General features: G+C 38.8%; 1 protein-coding gene across 2 annotated transcripts in view; it reads right to left on the bottom strand.

Moving 5' to 3' along the window:
* Positions 1 to 9,704, bottom strand: part of GRM2 (glutamate metabotropic receptor 2) — a 123,391-nt gene extending 113,687 nt beyond the window's left edge. The window contains exon 1 of one of the 2 annotated variants that reach the window (XM_034439905.3): positions 8,989 to 9,704. The gene's annotated coding sequence lies outside the window, so the exon portion shown is untranslated. The remainder of the gene's footprint in view (positions 1 to 8,988) is intronic. The other variant, XM_087887714.1, reaches the window with a different exon arrangement.
* Positions 9,705 to 21,456: the final 11,752 nt, after the last annotated feature.

Raw genomic sequence — 21,456 nt, 5'->3', positions numbered from 1 at the left:
TCCATCCTTCACCAAGCATACACTTCTTTTTTACGCCTTACTTGTAATACTGGAGTTACTATATAGTTTTGTTTTGTTTTTCCCTATCAGGATAATTAGACAGCTTCTCCCAATTTATTTTTATGTTATGAATAGGATCCCAGTAGCAGGAATTGTCCATATCAAACTGGAACTTGAAATGGAAATGGAACTTAAACATGAAATCAAGAAGACCTGAACTGGTGCTTGGTAAGGATCTGGATGGAACGAAACAAGCTCAGATTAAATCCTATCAGCATGAATTTGCTATATGTCATTGGTAATAACTCTGGAAGGACTGGATTTCCCCCCTCCAAAAGGACATGGTTCATGACTTGGAGGTCTTCTTGGATTCTCAGCTACTGTACAAATAACAGGTAGAAATCTTGTAGCTGAGCTTCATCTAGTATGCCAGTTTGGGCCACAGCTGGATCAGATCTAATTAGACTACACTGTCCGTGGAAATGAAAGCTGGCGCTGGTATAGATACAACAGCCAGGCTGCTGACAGATGACTCTACTTGTGCAGAATTACTCTGATTTTAAAATGACTGCCTTAAATATGAGCAGGCTGCTGTACCCAATTCAAAGTCTTGACCATTGCCTATACAGATTTATCAGGCAACATCTTGCCAAAACTGATTGTGCCAATCCAGTGTGAAAATGTCTGGGAGGTCACTTGAGAAGACTCCTGCCCTAAATGGAGAAGTACATAGGACCGGGACGAAGATATGCCACCCCACATCATGTTTTCTCCCATAATGCTGATAATCCCCCAGCATTGCCTCTCCTTGCATTATACAAGCAGGTAAAAATGATATTGATCCAAATCGTCTTTAATCCTAGGTGATTCGAATGGCTCTTACCACAGAGTCTTTAAATAAAAAATCATTTGTTTTACTGCTATTGAGATTCCTTTTGCACTATGTTGTTTGCCACTCAGAATTTGTTAGGACTGTTGGAAGGGGCTACAAATATGGTTACATAAATTAATTTGTGCACATTGATCTCCTATTACAAGTGGTTTGCTCATTAAACAGTAAATGTAAATTGATACTGCCTTGAATTTTAAATTTTCAATCGTTTAAAAAAGGACAGCTGCTCTGCTGATTCTTCATTAGGTTAACCAAAAGTTAACACTATTTATATAAGATCTCTTCCTCAAGCACAACACCAACATTAAGAGGAAGGGAAAGTTAGAACAAGGTATACCAGATAAAAGCATCTTGGTTTTTCTTCATAACCAAAAGCTTCAATATTATATCATGCTGCTTCATATTTCTCTGTCCTGCTTCCCTTTTGTTGGCTGCCTCTCCCTGGTTCAGAGAAATTCAGAGTGCAATTGTACCATTTCATAAAAAATTTTAAGACTTGTGGAAAGATAAAATATAGACCTGTACTATTTAGTGCATACAGCCATAGTAATATCTAACTACACAAGGGGGGAAAAAAGCAACTATCTATCTGAATAGATCAAGTCCTTGATTTCATCAGTTACTGGCCAAGCTATTGATTTACCGTATTTTTCAGAGTATAAGACGCACATTTCCCCCCCCTAAAAGGGGGTGAAAATTTAGGTGCGTCTTATACACCGAATGCAGCCCCGCCCACCCACTGGCCCCCACCCTTTGGTCTCTGCCTCGCAGCAGTTATCTCTTTGCAAGCAAACAGCAAGAAAAAGCAGCTCATTTCAGCTTCAGCACAGCCTAATTAGCACAAGTTGATTTGATTGGCCTCCCGACTCTCAGCTGATTTGCTCTCAGCTGGTTTGTGCAGGATTCTGCTGCTTGCTGCAAAGAAGTAAATTGCTGGAGCAGATTTTTTTTTCCTTGTGCTAATCAAGCTATGCTGAAAACGAAAATGAAAGTAAAGCAGGCTGTTTGCTGTTTGCTGCAATGAGGCAAAATTGCTCAGGGGCAGAGGGAGATTTCTTTTTCTTCTTTCCTCACCAAAAAAGGTAGGTGCGTCTTATACTCTGAAAAATACAGTACTTGTATAGCATTCTGTATTGACAAATTTATTACACACACACACACACACACTGGTTTGAGCACTCCCTTTGTTGTAGGAGACTTGGATTTGAATCCTGAATAGTTCCTACCTTACTGATAGAGGTCCTTGGGCCAAGGCCCCCTAACATTTCACTTGCCTATTTCAAATGTGAGAGTGACCTGAACTAGGAGTATTATAGCCAGCTCAGACATTGCCTGGATCAGGGGTCGGCAACCTTAAACACTCAAAGAGCCATTTGGATCCGTTTCCCACTGAAAAAAAAAAACACCGGGAGCCACAAAACCCTTTTGACATCTAAAATGAAGATAACACTGCACATATCGTTTTTTACTTTTATGCTATGTATAAAAAAACTTATTTATCCATGGTTGGCCTGCTGGGGGTTGAAAAGCTCAATAAATTGTGTGCCGGCGGGTGTCGCCCAATGGCGGTTGTGACACATATTTTGGGTGACAGGGAGCCGCAGCAGAGGGATGAAGGAGCCACATGCGGCTTCAGAGCCGCGGGTTGCTGACCCCTGGCCTGGATTAACAAGCTGATTAGCATCAGATATTGGTGAACCAGGACAATATGATAATAAGTGGGTTATTGGAACAATCCAAAGATGGATGAGACAAGAGAATCCAGAAATGCTACTGCAACAGTAGACCTTATGAGAGGGGATATAGGAAACATATGGATGGACAAAAGACCTGCATCACACTAAGTTGGAAACAGCTACTTACCCAATGCTTCAATATAATGTAGAGGTAGCTACTGTCATAACCTGAGACACACCAACTACATATTACATTCCGAACACAAGGAGACCTGGAAGAAAAACTGGATGGGCAGCCAACACCTGAAGATGAAACATCCTTGCCCCCCCTCCATTTACAGAGCACACCTGGTAATATGAGGCATAAGATATTGATTAAGTAGCTATACTATGGTTATCCCTCAATACACATGCACGCACGCACGCATGCACAAAGAAACACACAAACATACAATGTAAGTGTTTGACTACAACAGAAATTAGGTGGCAGTACATCCTCCTGAAAGGCAAGTTCTCAGAGAACACGCACACACGCACACACGCTTCAAACTTTTCCCAGCTAGTCCAAACGTTTATGCCCACGTCAGAAAGATAAAGGAAAAGAAAGCAAAAACAAACCAACACTTTTCAGGGAACCGAAAAAGCATGATCAAAGGTAAAACTCAATACAGAAGCAAATAATCCTCAACACGTAGAAGATCCCTGATTAAATTGTTACATTTTTAATTTTAAAAGGATCAGACAATTGATGGTGATGCAGCTAGAGTAGACAAGGCTAGATTGGGTAGGCAAGTAGTAGGATTATCAGAACAAGGCTGCAAAAATCTAAAAGCCCAGTAGATGGCAGCCATGAGCTCTCTTTATAGACTTCTCATGGTTCTCTGGATTTCTGCAGTTTAGATCAGATAGCCCATGTAATCTGATAATTTGCAACTGTTTGCGTTTCCATTCAGTCTTTTGAACAAAGTAGAATACTGAAATATAGAAAAAATTTTGTCATTACTTGACATCAGGTATTAATTTTTCACTTGTTTCAGGTGTAGATGGGAAGAATGTATTCAGTTCATGTTTGAAAAGGAATGGAACATATTTAATGTTAAACTTTCCCATCAATATATGAATATGAGTATATTCAGTTATCCTGTGAAACTTTGATTTCTCCAAGTGATAAAACTTTCAGGTTCAAAATTAAATGCAACATGGATGTAGTGGGGTGAAATATGACAAAAATAGATACACTGCTTAAAAACAACATACAGAAATTAAGTTTATCAAAGATAAATGCTTAAAAACCATTAGTACTCAACCATTTGCTAGGAAAATTAACATATAAAAGAAATGCACCAAAAGGTATATTCTGTCAAATGTGGAAATATGATGAACGTAAAATAGAAATGGATAAATTCTTGGAGGTCCATTTTTTTATATCCTGGGTTGACATATCTGTACAATGGGAAAATCTGAAAATCAAAATTTAAATTAGGCTGAATTATACTGCTTTAAGTTCCATTTAATTTCCATGCATATTTGAAATTTTATGTGTGCATATATGTACATATGTACACATCCCAGTCCAGGTTTCTGCCTTTAGGAGAAAATAGAGTTGCATATATTTCTGTGTTGTCCATTTCAGCAGCCTGGCACAGATATTTAATAATGCTTGGTAAAGGAAAATATTCTCCTTTTACTTGTTTCATCTCCAGAAATCTCTACAAGGATTGCAAAACTCTGTTATATCGCTATTGTTTTCCCCCTTCTCTGTAAGATTATTTTTTTATTGTGCCTTCTGTTCTTTTTAATTGCCTTTTTCATTATATGTAATATGTAATTGCCAGCTGATAGTTGATCATAAACTGTATACACCCATACACACACACACCATTAGTAAATCAACTCAGAAAATGCAAACCCTTTTATCATAAAATAAATCACAGAAGAGTAATGATTTTATTAAGTGTGATAAAATACATTTCCATTTATATATCATTCATGGATCTTTGGAGATACTGGAAATTGATTCCATGTATTTCAGAGTGCAAACAATATGATATAACAGTTAGAAATGCCCCCTTACAAAAAAAAAAAAAAGCTCAGATATTAATTTTCCACAAGCAACTAATGTTGTTTTGACCCCAACTCAATCAGCCAATCTTTTACCTATATGATCCTTCTAGAATTGTTTTCTTACCAAAATCACTACCTCAGCTAATTAAATATTACCATTTATAGGAAAGAGCCTCAGTTTGGATGAAGGCCAGAACAGAGTCCTAGGCTGTGTTTGGGCAATACTCATAAAGCCAAACTACATATCTTGTGCAAAATTCTTACAGCTGCTTCTTCTAAAGAAAAGAGGAGTGGGCGGGGAGTGCTACCCTTCCCTGCCTGTCAGTTTCCTATTGCAACTTCACTCCTACTAGAATGCCTAAAACATATGGTGCCCAAGGCATGTTGGAGCTTCACCAAATGTTGATGTATCTAGAACACCCCTTGGAGGAAAAGTGGAATCAAGAGGCTTTGATAGGAGAAGGTTAAGCTTCTTCCCTCCTGTCATTTGCACTTGTTTCAGATCTCCTGTACTAAGCAAAAGCAGTTTTATGTGTTTTATTACCTACGTTGTAATGGGTCATGTCATTTGGCCCACATAAAGAGAATTAGTTAGCTCTGAGGTTGAAACCAATGCTTTAACTCCCCAATTTTTTTTCTCTCCAAGACCCAAAGGTCAAGCTTTTGGATGCTGATGCAGAAGAGAGTATTTAGCTCAGCAATATATTTTTTTGATAAAAACTAGTTCTGTCCAATCCATATCAATAAAATGTCTAAGAGGAGAAAATGTTACCAGTCATTTGGAAACTTCAGCAGACTGTTTAGAAATATCTTCAGCCTTGGCTATTTTAATCTACTGTCTTTGTTAGTGCTTCTATTTCTTCTCTTTCTATTTCTTGTCGATTTTGTTTTAAATCCATTCACAGTGTTTGGTAGTGGCAATATAAGAAAAATCCTATTTGATTAGATCCAAGGTCCATTTAATGTAGCATTTGGCTTCACACCATAGCTAACCATGTGGATTGGCCATCTTCTGCTACCCCCGCCCCCCCCCATACACACATTACGGCATAGGGATGTTTTTCTGTTTTATTACTCCATTATTTGGAGAGACATGCAGCCATTACTTCTAGACAGAACTAAGAGCAAAAAAGTCCATTAATTTATATAAGGGCTTAGTTGCCTTGTATCTTTCATAATCTACCATTTTGAATATTTGGCTTCTTTTGAAGGATCTTAAATCAGTGTTCCATCCACAAATGGATAATAAGGTTTTATTTTGCCAAGTTTCCAAACACAAGTATTAGAATCATATTATGTCTCACTAGATTCTAAATACAAGGTAGTCCTCAATTTATGACCATTTGTTTAGTGACCATTTGAAGTTACAATGGCACTTGAAAATAGTGACTTATGATTGGTTTTCACTCTTATGACTGTTGGAGCATCCTCATGGTCATTTGATCAAAATTCGGGCACTTGGCAACAGGCATGTACTTATGACAGTTGCCCTGTCCTGAGGTCATGTGATCTTCCCCAGTCAGCTTCCAACAAGCAACTTCAATGGGGAAAGCCAGATTTGCTTAATGACTTAATACTTAACAACTGCAATGATTCACTTAACAACTGTGGCTAAAAAGGTCACAAAATGGAGCAAAACTCACATAACAACTGCCTTCTTTAGCAACAGACACGTTGGGCTCAATTGGGGTCGTACGTTGAGGACCACCTATAGTAAATCAACTGAAGTAACAGGTACTTTCATTGGGTCAGTTCCAGAATTAAGTTGAGAAGAACTACACGTACCGTTTTTTGATTGTAAAAAAAAAGGAGAGAGAGATTATTTTCATATTTTCCCATTAATTTCCTCCGTATATCCAGAAATTGGCTCCAGAAAATCTGTTTTGAAGGATTTGGTGATATAATCTTCCTCACTGGATGTGGTGTTAGAATTATTGGACTTCAGAAACAGAGACCAAAGTCAACCTTCAGTCATGGGAACTCACCTAGCCTGGCTAGGTGGCTCAGTGGCTAAGACGCTGAGCTTGTCAATCAGAAAGGTCGGCAGTTCAGCGGTTCAAATCCCTAGTATAGGTCTCCTGCATGAGCAGGGGGTTGGATTAGATGACCTCCAATGCCCCTTCCAACTCTGTTACTGTTAGCAACTAGGTGCCGGAATTCAATCACTATCCCTCCAACCTGTCTATCCCATGGATATTTTATTATAATAAAAATTGGTGGAGGGAGTTCTATATAATATATATCACTTTGATTTTCTGGAGGAAAGGCAAGATATCAATCTAAACCAAAAAATAAGACATTTTAAATCTTTATTAAATATTGTTCCACTCATCTTTTATGATATTCAGCATTGTCTATCTATGACTTTATCCCAATTTATCTTCAGTATCATCTTTCTAGTGTAGGTTAGACTATGAAGCAGGTATTTGCTCCATTTTTTTTTCTCAAGTGAGTTTTATATTTAGAATTGGAGTTGAAATGAAGTCTGGTCTATGAGTACCCTACATTAGGGATCAGACAAACATTTGCATGTGTATTTAACTTTATAGGAATCCAATAATTCACTTGATGATGCCATCCTCTTATGGCCAAGAGGATGCCTTTGCTTTCTTGGGCAAATAGTTCTGCCAAAACATCTGTCATAAATGTAATAGGTAGGCTTCTTTGCACATCAGAGTATAAACCACATGCAAACTGCCACATCACTTCAATCTGCAATTCTGCTTTGTACTGTTCAGCAGGTCTTTTAAGAATTATACGCATCCTAAAATGTACCAAGATCTGCTCAGGGTCAGAATCCAGCTACTCTTACTTCTCATTTAACTGACACCATCACATCACACACACCCGCCCCACTACAAAAATATATTCTGGGAGGGCAGTTTTCTGAGTGGGAGATGAATTGACAGTGGCACCTGATGGATGGGAGTCCAGGGTGATTTTAAATTCAGCAATTCATTCAGAAGGCTTTTTAGAGTAGATGGCTGGTCAAACAAAACATTTGAAAGACACCAATGGGAAAATCGGCATGCTGAGTTGACTTTCTCATCTTTTTCTTTGTGTCATGTTGGGAGATGAGCAGAGGAATAATAAACGTCTGTTCACATTTGTAAGCAGAACAAACTTTTTTGCAAAAGCATTTGAGCTTTTTACCCATTGAATGATAAACAAGGTTCTTTAATATATGTTATAATATGAGCTTCCTCTTGTGATTTCTTTTGAAAGAAACCATCATTGTACGTCCTCTCCCCTCGGAGTTTGTTAAATGCTCTAGCACTCTCTTCTTAGCTTTGCCTCTGGCTCTAGATTATAAAGCATTATCCCTGCTGGGAATCTATATGAAAAGGGAGGGAAGGAGAATATCCTCATTCCATAATGTATTTTTTTTTCTAGTTGGAATTCTTATAAGCTTTAAAAGAAAAAAAAAATTGTGGATAAAGAAAAAGTGAGTAAAAATAGAGAAAGCAGATAATTTTCTATTTCTTCCCGCCTGCCACTGTGGATGATCTATGAAATCACTCCAAATATAAACCAGTAATAAGCAAAAGGGTTAAATAATTAAGGAGGCAAATACACTTATAAGTAAAAAAGAAGAAATAAGACACATCAGATTCGATATGATTTTCTCAGTGGTGGCATTTATTATCCTCTATTTTGATGTTATTTTTCTATTTAGGGTGCTTAGTTTCTATACATTTTTTAAATATATACATTTGTAAAAGCTAAGCTTTTCATTTTTTCCACAATATACTTCCATCCCACCCCCCCATCCATGCCCTCTAGTGTCTCAGTAGATATCTGGAATCCCAGAAAGTCTCATTAGTCTTTAGGGTTCTGCAGATAGCATTGTTTTAGTACTTTTAATAATAACACCCATTACAAAACTTTTGATTTGTTTTGATGGTGAGATTTCAGATTAGTTCCTGAATCCTGGACCAAGCTCCTACCATGAACTCTGAAATGGGCTGATATGACTCCCAAAGTAAACTTTGAAAGACAGCCGGTTACCAGAAATGACAGTGGATCTCCTGTCCAATCGTCTAAATTTTGGGGGAATAATAGAACATGATGGCAAGGATATCTGTAGGGTTGGGAAACCACAGAGGGCTACTTCATCCTTCTACATCCCGTTGCAGGGAATGGGATGAAAGGAGAGACCGGAAAGAGAAAGATCAGTTGGATGGCATGAAATAAGAGCAAAGAAAAATTCACACAACATGCCTCTGTTCCTCCAAAAAGCACCACACACACACACACACACACACACACACATCACAGTGTATGTAAAAATATTTAAAGAGGTAGTCAGGCTTCTAATTCTATTCATGGTCAATGCACCTGAATAACAAGGCTTACCTGGTAAAAGAGACACCTGTTAGGTGAGGGGTGAGCTTCTTTCAACTCGTCAGCTTCTTTCCAGATGGCTTTCAAGATTTCCGCGGGCAAGCAAACCAACCCAACTCTTTTTCTCTTCCTCCCCGCCCCTCAAGGATCGGATGCCCGCTTCATGCTGTAAAGATGCTTGCCTCTGTCAAATGCTGGAGGTGCCACGCGTCCTCCGGATCCTTTCCTCTTACATAAGTAGCTGCCCACAGCTCGGGTGCTGAAAGCTCTTGATTTGCTTAGCGTGCAGGCAGGTCCCTCGCTCGCTGCGATGCTCGCCTATTTGATTCACATTTGAAACTCTGACGACGACGCGGATGTCAAAGCAGCTTGCCAAGCATTTATTACCTCTGCGGGGAGCTGTCCGGAACCAGGGTGCTGCAATCAAACTCCCCACGCAGGGTGTTGGGAGTACAAAATAGTCCCCCGCGGGAGCTGTCCAACAACGTGGTGCTGAATTCTAGCTCCCAGGACAAGCGGTCTTCAGTAGAGAAGGGTGCTACATTCAGTGGGCACGCAGTCTCTCGAAACAGTTTTTCTTGCCTGGGATACTATAGCGATAGATAACAGCGAGGGGCTCTCATCTTCCGTGCGACTGATTCTCTGTGCTGGGAGTCAGGATCAAATTAATTCTTAGAAGCAACTGGGGGAGGAGGATCAATGTGCCTGCTTAGTGATTCTGAGGATGGATCACAATATAGATATTAAACCAAAGGTTCATTTTCTAGACTGACTCAGGGAGTAGCACATGGTTAGACTAAAACACTTCTTCACAAACCTCAGACAGGTGGGTGTTGTTAATCTAAAGCCGTGAAGGCAAACCTGCCTGTGCATTGCTTTCATGGCCATATATTTTAGAACACATAGAGAAAGTAAACAGGAAAGAAATATAGGAAACATTGGAGATGACATGCAAAAAACAAAACAAAACACCCTATCCAACTAAAATCTGGTGCCTTGTGACAATCTTCCCATGCAACAAATGTGAACCTAACAAATTCAGGCTCCACTCAATTATTCAGAGAGAACTTTCTTTTTAAAATTTCTTTATGGTGTGAATATTTCTGCCATTTAATTTAATGATGTGCTTCAGGCCTTCTGTCTTCTTTTGTTGTTTGGGCTCCCAGGTAATATGCTGAAATTTAGACTTCAGATAAGAAATCCCCACAATGAACTTCCCTTTACTTTAGGAAAGTGATATAGCATGGACAGACATTTCATAAAGAAGGCTAACAGCACTCCCTAGATTATGCTGGGAGACCTTGAGTTGGCCCAAATTAATGGGGGGGGGGGGAGTGGAGTGGAATAATTTACTTAATATAATTACATCCCAATAGGGGATAAGACTATGATTTGAAATGAATTGAATTCACTAACTGGCAGATCAGGCTGGTGGTGTGGAAAAGCCAGTGATTCTATTGACTTGCTTTTTTTCTAGGGATAGTTTGTTTTCAGGTCTGACATGTTTTCTCCGTTTCCTTATGTTAAAACCGCTTTAATCAGCCACTAATTATGTGCTATGGGGAAACAATTCATTCAGCAAAACATCTTTCTGTTTCCATTTTTTAAAAATTGAATATCTTTAAATCAGCAACTCCCAGATGCATTAGACTAGAGCTCCCATCATTATATCACAATATATTTTGCAACTAATGCTGCTGTTCCTACCTCAACCTCTTTCACAGTTTTTCCCCCTCATAAAGGGAAGATGTTGCTAGCAGAGACCAGCTTTGACAAGTGCTGATTTTGTCTGTAAGATTATCTGTTATCGAGAGCTGCGTGAACTGAAATCTGTGAAGACTTCTGAAGAAAAATATGCCAGAAAAGTGAGGATTTTTAAAGAAAACAATGCATGGAATTTATTGTGACTAATTATTAATAGTTTTCCTTTTACAATTAAACCAGTGGCCACTGGTCACAGAGCAAATGAAATAAACTAATTGTGGACTTTATTAAACAGTGCTTTCTTTTGTTTGCCCCAAATCCGACAATAAATTTCAATGGATGACTGTATAATCGCATGCCACGAAAAGGAGAAAATCCTTTGTCTATCCACTTTTGCCATATCCAGCTATAATTTGGTAAACCTTTGGAATATTTTTCTTCGCGTTTCTGCCTTTTTTTTTTTTTTGTATGGAAAAATGTTTTAGATCCCCAAAGTCAATTTTATTATCTTTTTGGAAAGCTCTTCCTTGGATTGGTTCATTCTTTTGATGAGAAAGTGATGTGTCTCAGTGGTAATTTCTTTTATTTGTAGAAGATTGAGTACTCTACTCAATGGTAGAGTATTTGTTTGCATGTAGAAGTTTCAGAGTTCTAATTATGGTTGTGAAGGACTCCTGTCTGAACCTCTAGAGCAGCACTCACCACAAACTAGATAATTCTGATGTAGATGGACTAAACAATCTGACTAGTTTCTTTTCTGAAATGGAGCAACCAGAACTTTATTCATAATATTCCAATGTGATGGTACCAATGGTGTATACAAAGGCACTGCAATACTGTCAGGTTCATTTTCCACCCTTTTCTATAAGATACTGCACCAAATTTGCTTCCCCCACAGTTTTAGACTAAGCTGATTATGATGCCAAGATATTTTTGTGGAGATTCATAGGCATTTTAAATGCCAGGAAATTGAAGGAAGGAGGATTGTTGTACTGGGCACTGTATATTTATACTGAATCTTAATGTCATTTGCCTTTATTTACTTGCCTATGAGCCATCCTTTCATAACATATTGTAATTTGTCTGGATTTTGTCCTACCAAAATAAATCAGGGTACCTGCAAATCTGGATGCTTCACTACCATCCTATACTCTAATTTCACACAGAGAGAAGAATAAGATGGAATTATTTCTGGGAGATCACAGATGGCTGTGAATTCTTCTCTGCTTCTGTAAATTCATTATGTCTCTAAGACATTTTTAAGAAGTCTGAACAAATTGCTAAATGCAATAGTTTCCAATCAGACCTCTGCCTTTAGAAAACTTCCTTAAGAACACAACACTTTTGGCCTTATTAATATGCATCTTCTGCAGCATCCAAACTCCTTCCACTGTACCCACATATGAACAGAGAATGGGTCTTATTCAGTGGTGAAATGTAAAATTTGTTACTACCGGTTCTGTGGGCGTGGCTTGGTGGGGGGGGATGTGATTGGGTGGCTGTGGCCAACTTTTTTTTTTTTTTTTACTTTTAAAATCATTTTTTCTACAACCTCTTCGGCTGAAGAGGTTGTAAAAAAAATGCTTTCAAAAGCCTCTGATGATCCCAAGCTGAGTTGCCAGATCTGAGTTGCCTGATCACCAGAGGGTTTTTTAACTTTTAAAACCTTTTTTTCTACAACCTGAAAGTACCAGGTTGTAGAAAAAATGCTTTCAAAAGCCTCTGATGATCCCAGCTGAGTTGCCTGATTGCCAGAGGTTTTTTTTAACTTTTAAAACCTTTTTTTCTACAACCTGAAAGTACCAGGTTGTAGAAAAAATGCTGACGATCCCAGCTGAGCCGCACGATCATCAGAGGCTTTTTTTTTTACTTTTAAAAGCATTTTTTCAGCCGAAGAGGTTGTAGAAAAAATGCTTTTTAAAAATCAATAAAAAAAGCCTCTGATGATCACCCAGGTCGGCTGGGCATGGGGGGGGAGCAGGGATTTTTGCTACCAGTTCTCCGAACCACCCGCCGACATCGCTACCGGATCGGGCGATCCGGTCTGAACCGGGAGCATTTCACCCCTGGTCTTATTATTGGAAGAGACCCTGAATCAAGCAAAACTATGCTCAACCATCCTGTATACTTTGTGGGAACATCCAGATCGTTGAATGATACTTCTCAGAAGGTTTTACCATTCTTAACTATGTTGGATTATAGCTGGTGAGAGCCAGAATCCTACAAAAACTGGAAAGGTATATATTTAAGAGAGCCAGTTTGATATAGTACTTAAAGGCAATGGGGTAGAAAATAGACTATAAATTCTATTCCTGTCTTAAGCAGGAAGCCAGTTAGTTGAATTTGGACATTCATTCTCTCTCTCTCAGCCCCAGAATGAATGCAATGACAGACCACTTCAAAGAAAATTACACGTACTTGTGCAGGAGTTGCCAGGAGCGATTAATATAGAATATACATTGAATAGCAAGGCATTGAGTAGTTATGGTTGCTTCATCCTAGGAATTCAAGGTTGCTTACTTGGGTTATCCCTTCATTTTATGCTAATATCAATTAGGTTGGATTAAGAGACATTTATTGGCGCAAAGTTACTCTTTGAACTTCCATGGTTGGAGTATTAAAGGCTCAATCTCTTTTATCTTTTAACATTCCTCCTTCGCCCATTAATCACTGCTGAGTGAAAGTCTTTTACAATCACATATCACCATCTTATCCAGCAGGCTTGAACCAGTCACCATCTTACACTTTTTCGTCGCAATATTTCTATGATCGAGTGCTAAATTAGTAGTAGTTTGAAATGAAAAGCAAACCCAGGATGTTCACTATTCAAACTTCTTCTTCTGAATTTCTTCCTGCAACCAATCATATTTAAATCAGAGGGAAGTTAAGTGTGATATACTGAGCAATGCAGCTGGAGATGGAAATACAAGGGATGGATAAAAGAAGAATTTTGCAGTGTGAATTGTGGCCAATACGTTGATTTGTGATCAAACAGAGCCGTTGGGAGCAATATGTTCAAACTGTCCCCTCAACTACTGGGGGTGGGGCACTGATCTCTCTTTCAGGACGGCTATGCAAACATTGAAGTTATACTGTTCTACTTCATTTTTAACACATGCAGGAAGTTATTAATGTTATACAGTCAAAAGAGTCTGATGCTATGCTGATTTTCAGAGCTATATGGTATTTTTTTTTTATTGACACAATTAGCAATGTGTGGTGGAGAAAACCAGTTTACAGAGAAATAAAAAGACAGAACCATTATTAACACACTACTCAGCTCTGTAATCTGTGTTAAATATAAGTGATCATTTCCTAGCTAGAACAATCTCTTTTGTCAGTTCACAATACTTGCCTGCATGAGTTAAATTGTGGACATGTTTCTTGGTTTCCTGGAGTGCTGTACTGTACAAAAGATCAGTAATTGGCAATCAAATTATTAAGGTTCTCTGCATCCAGATCTGTACTTTTAGTTCATTCAACAGGCCCATTAATGTCTACACTATTGCTAATATAAATTAATAAAATAGACTGATGCCACATTAACAAAGAATTGTTACCAATTTATTATAGGATCAGTTTCTGGGAGATTCTGAGACTAGCCAAGGTTAGATTGCCAATAGTCAAGTTAAATATTCTGGCACACCTTAGGCTGTCCAGCAGGGGACCTCTTAGCCCTTCTACCAAGCATTTCTCTCTTCAGCCCAGCCTTGGGAAAACTTAAAAGAAAGGTGCTTTAAATCTTCCTTGCTCAAAGCCAGAAATATACAATTTAACTACCTTTTGTGCTGGGGTTGCTGTGGAACTGTGCAATGTTGCCCATGGGGAAGGTTTTATTGAAAAATGCCATTATTAAATCAAAAAAGCCAAGTCTTTAGATATTAGAAAGGAGTTTATTGGAAAAAAAACTGAAATATAGGAAAAACAATGGAAAGCAACATTCATATGTACAAAAGTCAGATAAAATCAAGCAATGCAGTCCAACTAAATTAGTTACTGACTTCGTGCTTGCCAGAGATGTTGCTTTCAGTGCATGTTCAGAGGACATTACAAAGAAAACATTTAGGGAGAGAGAGAGAGAAAACCAATTTGGCCTCCTGTTTAGATGTTAATAAACAGCCGATTCCTTGCTCTTCCACCACCATCTTTCACTTGGAATGCTCAGGACAGGGCCAAGACACTGTTGTTTTGACCAATGAAGGAAAATCTTACATTTATGATTATCTGGATTTAGCCAACACTCAGAAATTATTTCATGGGTAAGTACATTTTCCTATACTGATCCTGGGTGAAGTCATAAGCTGCAGTCCAGGTTTTTTTTTAGTACCTATGTCATTGTATGAATGAAATGACATAAGAGAGCAATTTTTTTTTAGAAAGAAAATGTGAATTCAGACCCTAATCACCTTCCCAAATATGTTAGGGGTTAAAGAGACTAAGTTTGCTGAAAACCTGACAGCCCAGGTTTGAGACCCAAGCGCCATGCAACGGGATGAGCTTCCATTATTTTCCACAGATCCTGCCAACCTAGCAGTTTGAAAGCATAGATAAATAGGTACCACTTTGGTGGGAAGGTAAGAGAGTTCATTGACCTTTGCGTATAGTCCTGCTGGCCACATGACCAACGTCTTTGGACAACACTGGCTCCCTTGGCTAAGAAATGGAGATGAGCACTGCCCCCTAGACTTGGAGATGACTGGACAGGATAAATCTTTACCTTTACTGTTCCCTATCAGGTAGGAAGGATTCTCTCCCAGGATTGGGGAAGAATATCCAATGCAGAAAGGTAAAGGTAAAGGTTCCCCTCGCACATATGTGCTAGTCATTCCCGACTCTAGGGGGCGGTGCTCATCTCCGTTTCAAAGCTGAAGAGCCAGCACTGTCCGAAGACATCTCCATGGTCATGTGGCCAGCATGACTAAATGCCAAAGGCACACGGAACACTGTTACCTTCCCACCAAAGGTGGTCCCTATTTTTCTACTTGCATTTTTCACATGCTTTCGAACTGCTAGGTTGGCAGAAGCTGGGACAAGTAACGGGAGATCACCCCATTACATGGCACTAGGGATTCGAACGCTGAACTGCCGACCTTTCAACCGACAAGCTCAGTGTCTTAGCCATTGAGCCACCGCATCCAATGCATACAAGATACAACACTTGCTCTTTTCACCTCTCTTTGCTTCTCTTTGTGGACAGGAGTCCCAACTGAGTAGTCCATGGCTAATTTCCATCTTTCTTATACCTTTTGGTTTTTGGTCTCTCTATTCAGCAACAATCCAGAGAATTTTGACAGCTACAGAGAAAATATTAGATCATACTTGTCTTATCCTTTCATTACTTCTTCAGTCATTTTTATCCTAACCTCTGCAGCAGGAGAGCTGCTGAGATAGAAACTCATATGAACCACCACTATAAAAAGCACACAAGCAAAATGTAAAATTAAATTATATTATCCTTGTTAAATTAAAAAATGAGGCCTTATGTGAGAGGCAGTATGTGCTGCTACTCATTTGAACCCACAGCAGGCATTTCCTACCTCAGCATTTCCTGCGATGGATTCCTATTTCTCTGTCCACCCACTCAGTTAAGCATGAAAATCCTTCTATCAAGCTTTGTTCAGAATACATTAAACGCAGACTCGCAAGCCATGCTTGGGTGGAAATGAGCTGGTGTCTCCATTTAGGAAAGGAGAGCTGAACATTAGCTTCCATAATGAAGGCACAGGTTCAAAGGATCCCTCAGCATGAATTTTACCAACAACATCTGGGTGAAGCGTCCAGTACGGTGCAGAACTAAATGATTGGAAAATGAAATAGCTCTCTGGCCTGTCCTCAAGGGAATCTGAGAAATATAGTTTGATACAATCTTGTAAGCAATCTTATAGAACTGTTTTGAGGTGTTGTGGTTTTTTTTCTCTAACTGTTGAGTAGCAATTCCTCTCCAATAGTCAGATAAATGATTGAAACCAGAAGGCTAAGCATTTAATTTTTATTTTCCCTTTAGAGTTAAGTAATGTGACCTTGGATTCAGCCAAATATTTCATCACTGAAATTTTGGAGAAATATTATCCTTGTTTTGGATTTCTGCAAGACCAGATCTGATTGTATTGTACTTGGTATTTGTATTTTTGCAATCAGTAGGGAAAGCTTGACTTTAGCTTTACAGTGCCATAATAATGACCTTGAAAACTGGATAGAAATAGACAAGGATTGAATGAAAAGTAATACCTTTTATTTATAAGTTACCAATTGATAGCAGTAGTGATGTGCTAGAAGCTCTGACATACTTTTAGCATCTGTTCTTTCACTTCAATTTGTGGGAAGTTGTTATAAAAGAAGGAAGTTGCTGTAAAAAGGTTGTGTTGCTCTTGTTGGTGGAATACTCATCAATGGCTTTTAAGCAATGCAACACACACACATACATGCACACACACACACAAACAAACAGAGGAAACCTTCTAATTGAAATTTAGCACTGCAGTTGTTTATGGTAAGGACTGCCTTGACATGAATTCTGAGCATCGCTGGCCAAAAAAATGTAAAGACACTGAATCATGAAGAGCTGATTTGTTTCCCAGAACAATATGGACAGTCTGTGGCAGCAACCAGTGGGTTCCATGTGAGAAAGATTAATTAACTGATTAAGGGTAATTGGCAAATCACAGACAGGAAACTTGTTGTCAAACTCAGCATTTTGCAGGAACGTTATTTACCTTCTTCAGTATTGGAAGGTTTGTGCTGAATGGATTCCCTGCATGCTGATGGCACAGATTTCAGCTTCAAGTGTTGAGATTTGCCAGTAACTGTATGCGCTCATTTGTGACCAGTTTGCTGCAACATTTGATGTTACGAAATTGACTACATATTTAGAGATTACTTCTATCCTTTTTTTTCCCCCTCCCCACACAATTGTCTTTATTGTTGGGAATTCTCTGATTATGAACAAAGCACATCCTGGTGAGCAAAGAAAGAAATTTTGTGGTTATTCTATCATTCTCCCAGAGTCACTGGGAATCATGCACATTTAATAAATTATTAAATTGTTGTTACATAATTCCTCTAAGAAGTGTGCTGATCACAAGTAGAAAGTTTCCAGCTTCACCAAGTGGGATATTTGATAAGTTAGGCAAATAGACCAATTCAATACATTAAATAAATGTCACTTCACAAATCATGGAAATGTTTCATATATTCATGAAGCATTCATATATTTGCTGTCATATTCAAGACCTGTTCAACAAAGACAATTTTTATTTATTTTATTTATTTGTCAAACATGTACAAGATAGCTGGTATAGATATAAACATAAACATAAACAAAGGAAGTAAGTACAGAGAAATGGAGACAGTAAGACAGGGACGGTAGGCACACTGGTACACTTATGCACGCCCCCTTTATGGACTTTTTAGGAATGAAGTGAGGTCCACAGTAGACAGTTTGAGGTTGAAGCTGTGAGGGTTTGAGGCTGTAACAACAGAGTCGGGTAGAACATTCCAGGCGTTGACCACTCTGTTGCTGAAGTCATATTTTCTGCAATCGAGTTTGGAGCGGTTTACCTTGAGTTTGTATCGATTGTTTGCCCTTGTATTATTGTGGTTGAAGCTGAAGAAGTCATTGACAGGTAAGACGTTGTAGCAGATAATTTGTGTACCACACTTAGATCGGACTGCAGGCGGCGCAGTTCCAGTTTGTCCAAGCCCAGAACTTTAGGTCTTAAGAAGGCATTATTTGTGTTAGGAATGATGAAGGCACATTGTATTCTGCCTAAGAGAGCTGTCCTCTTCTACAGAGCTTATGAAGAACTGCACAAATGTGACTTCCAGATACAGCCTTCAGCTTTTCTCTGTCATTTCATGCAGATATACAAAACCTAAAACTCATCTCTAAATAGGAAAGCCTGACAAGAGTTTGAACTATACTAGAAAACATTTATTATCAAAGATTGGGAGCCAAGGATTATAAAGTCCATGAGAGTTCATGCTTATTAATGGTATAAGAGGCAGGGCCAATCTCTACAATTATACTTGGGCTGCTAAAAAGATGGACAGCAGTAATGTATTGATTGTCAGTTTTGGAAGACAATTTTCTTTTTTGCTTCTAAACTGCCACATATTTTAGCTGGGGAAGTTGGGAGGGGGTTGTTGTTGGAGCGGTAGAAAGTTAGTCATAACAACATTCCGTATTCAAAGACTTTTGCCTGCGTCTGATGAAGACTGCCTGAAGATTGTATCCGGTGGAGTGTGAAGAGTTGATTGGACAATGTGATGAACTTGTGGGTGTGGGGCAGAGCTGTGAACTCTTATCTAGGTGGGGGAAACCTGGAATCTTTCAGATTCGGGTTTTCCCAGATGTGTTAACATGACATCTCTAATAAATTGGAACTTTGAGGAACCTCAGGCCTCAGAGCTTTATTTTGTTGGGGGTGTTCCTTGGAACCCTGACATTGATGTTCTCAGTCTCATGGTTGATCTCTCTCAATTGGATTTCCAAATTCTCAATGCACAACCCAAGTATTTTCTCATAGCTGTCTTCAGCTACACAACTAGTGGTGCCATGAGTATCTAGACAACAAAACAACACTTTAATTTTTCACCAAGGGTAACCATCTGAGAACCGAGTACTTCTTAGTACTCCAGCAGTACTAAGAAGATAGAGGCACATAAAATATAAAATCTCCTACAAGATAAGCTGGACTCTTGGTGACTTCCTGACCATATTTATGCCCTTTTCTTGACAGTCATTTACTGTAGATATGAATCACAACTATCTTCTTCTGTCTGTATTTTTCAGTTTGCCTACAGATGTAGAATTTCCTCCCATCTAATATACACCCACCCTGTCTAACATCTGAGTCTAGACAAGGTTAGTCATATTATTCCTGAGGCTGGCATGAGAAACAGAATGGGCTAAAGAACTACAGGGTGGAGAGTTAGCGTTAAGAGGAATGGCACAGAACTCCTGAGACCCTTAACAGAGATCTAAGGAAAAACAGCCAGTCTGTTTAGTCTATAAAGAGAGGACTATTTAACTTTGCCTCTGAAACCAGCATCAGCCAACACTACATTAATTATTATGTTCAAGGCTGCCACAACATAGACCAGAGGGAGAATGTGGAAATGGTCTGGAATAAATACATTTTAAAAAACAGATTACAAATGTCCTTTAAAGTATCTTCTGTATCTTAAAAAAAAAAGTCTATTTCAGAATATTCTACTTTCTTGTCAATTTCTTTGAAAAATTCTGTTGGTCTGCTAATGTGCCATAGTTCATGAAGTGTTCTGTCAATCATCAGACTGATGATTTCCCCAAATGCAACACACAGATGGCATTTCACTGCTCTATTACTGGGTCTAAGCTTCATCTATGGTTTTCCACCCTAAGAAGGGTGGGGAGGATGTAGCTGAAATTTACATGGGGTGCCACCAGGTGAGCAGTGATTTAAAAACCTAGGCAGCAGATCAGCAGTAGCCTGATATGTCTTAGGGGAGTCTTTGTATTTACAGGCATCAGATGCCTGCTTTCCAAGAAAAGAGAATGCTGACAAATGAATGTTTTTTTTAAATGCCCAATCACACCATGTAACTTCTCTGTTACTACAAGGTGCACTCAGACTGCTGTGTCATGGAGAAAACCAGGCCAAGGGCTGGGAGCTACTTGAGAACCACTATACTCTGACTATTTTTATCTCTGTTGTTATTTCTAATCTCCACGGAGCTTATGTTTTGTTACATGTTGGAAGTAACTCTGGTCATTTTGTTTGGATCTATTCGTTCTGTGTTATTTTACAAATGTCGCTTTGGAGCATTTTTTTTTTTTTTTGCTAAATAAATTGGTTGATGTAGTTTTAAAAATTATGAGAGATGTAAAGGCAAAATTATGAGAGTTGGAGCAAAATCTGAAGAATCTGAACCCAGGTTCAAGTTCATCTTCAGCTATGGAAGATGAACGTGACTTTGGGATACTCTATCAGCCTGATTTATCCCACAGGAAAACAAAGGAAGGGGAAAGCGCTACATCCTATCATTGAAACAGTGTTTTTGATATTATCTAGAAAGAGGTACTTCAGAACAGGAACACAGACATAGCAGCTGCTTAATGAGTTGCCAACTAGTGTCGCACTTTTAAATGCATAATACTAACATGCTTCTGAAGAAGGCACAGAAGAGGCTGTACTTCCTGAGAATGCTCAGGAAGATAAATCTATCTCAGCATCTATTTCTGTCCTACTATCGCAGCACCATTGAGAGTGTCCTGACATACGGCATTCTTGCATGGTATGGGAGCAGCTCTGTAGCGGACAAAAAAGCTCTACAGAGAATCATTAAAACTGCCTAGAATATCATCGGACTCCAGCTACCAACCCTGGATGACATTTTCGAATCTCGCTGTTCGAGAAAATTTCATAATATTCTCAGAGACTCTTCCCATCCTGCTTACAATCTTTTTGGACTGTTGCCTTCTGGCAGAAGAATATAGAACAATTAAAACTCAGACCACACATTTTCTGAATAGTTTTTATCCCAGAGCTATAATTGCACTCAACAATGAACTAAAGGGCCACCATCAGTGAGCTGTTGGACAGTATTACTTGGACTGTTATGTGGATGCTTGGGTGGTTTAGGGGTGGGGAATTGTGGTGGGTGGGAGTGTGTTTGGGGATTGTTATGTGTGTTGGACCTGGTCTTTGGGTATTAAGTGAATTTCATTGTATGGGTATACTGTGTATACACGTACAATGACAATAAAGTTATTATTATAATAAATTTAATTTATTA

This window comes from Pantherophis guttatus, chromosome 2, assembly GCF_059756535.1.
Source record: "Pantherophis guttatus breed Tessera chromosome 2, ASM5975653v1, whole genome shotgun sequence".
Taxonomy (NCBI): Eukaryota; Metazoa; Chordata; class Lepidosauria; order Squamata; family Colubridae; genus Pantherophis; species Pantherophis guttatus.
This window is presented reverse-complemented; position numbering and strand designations above follow the sequence as displayed.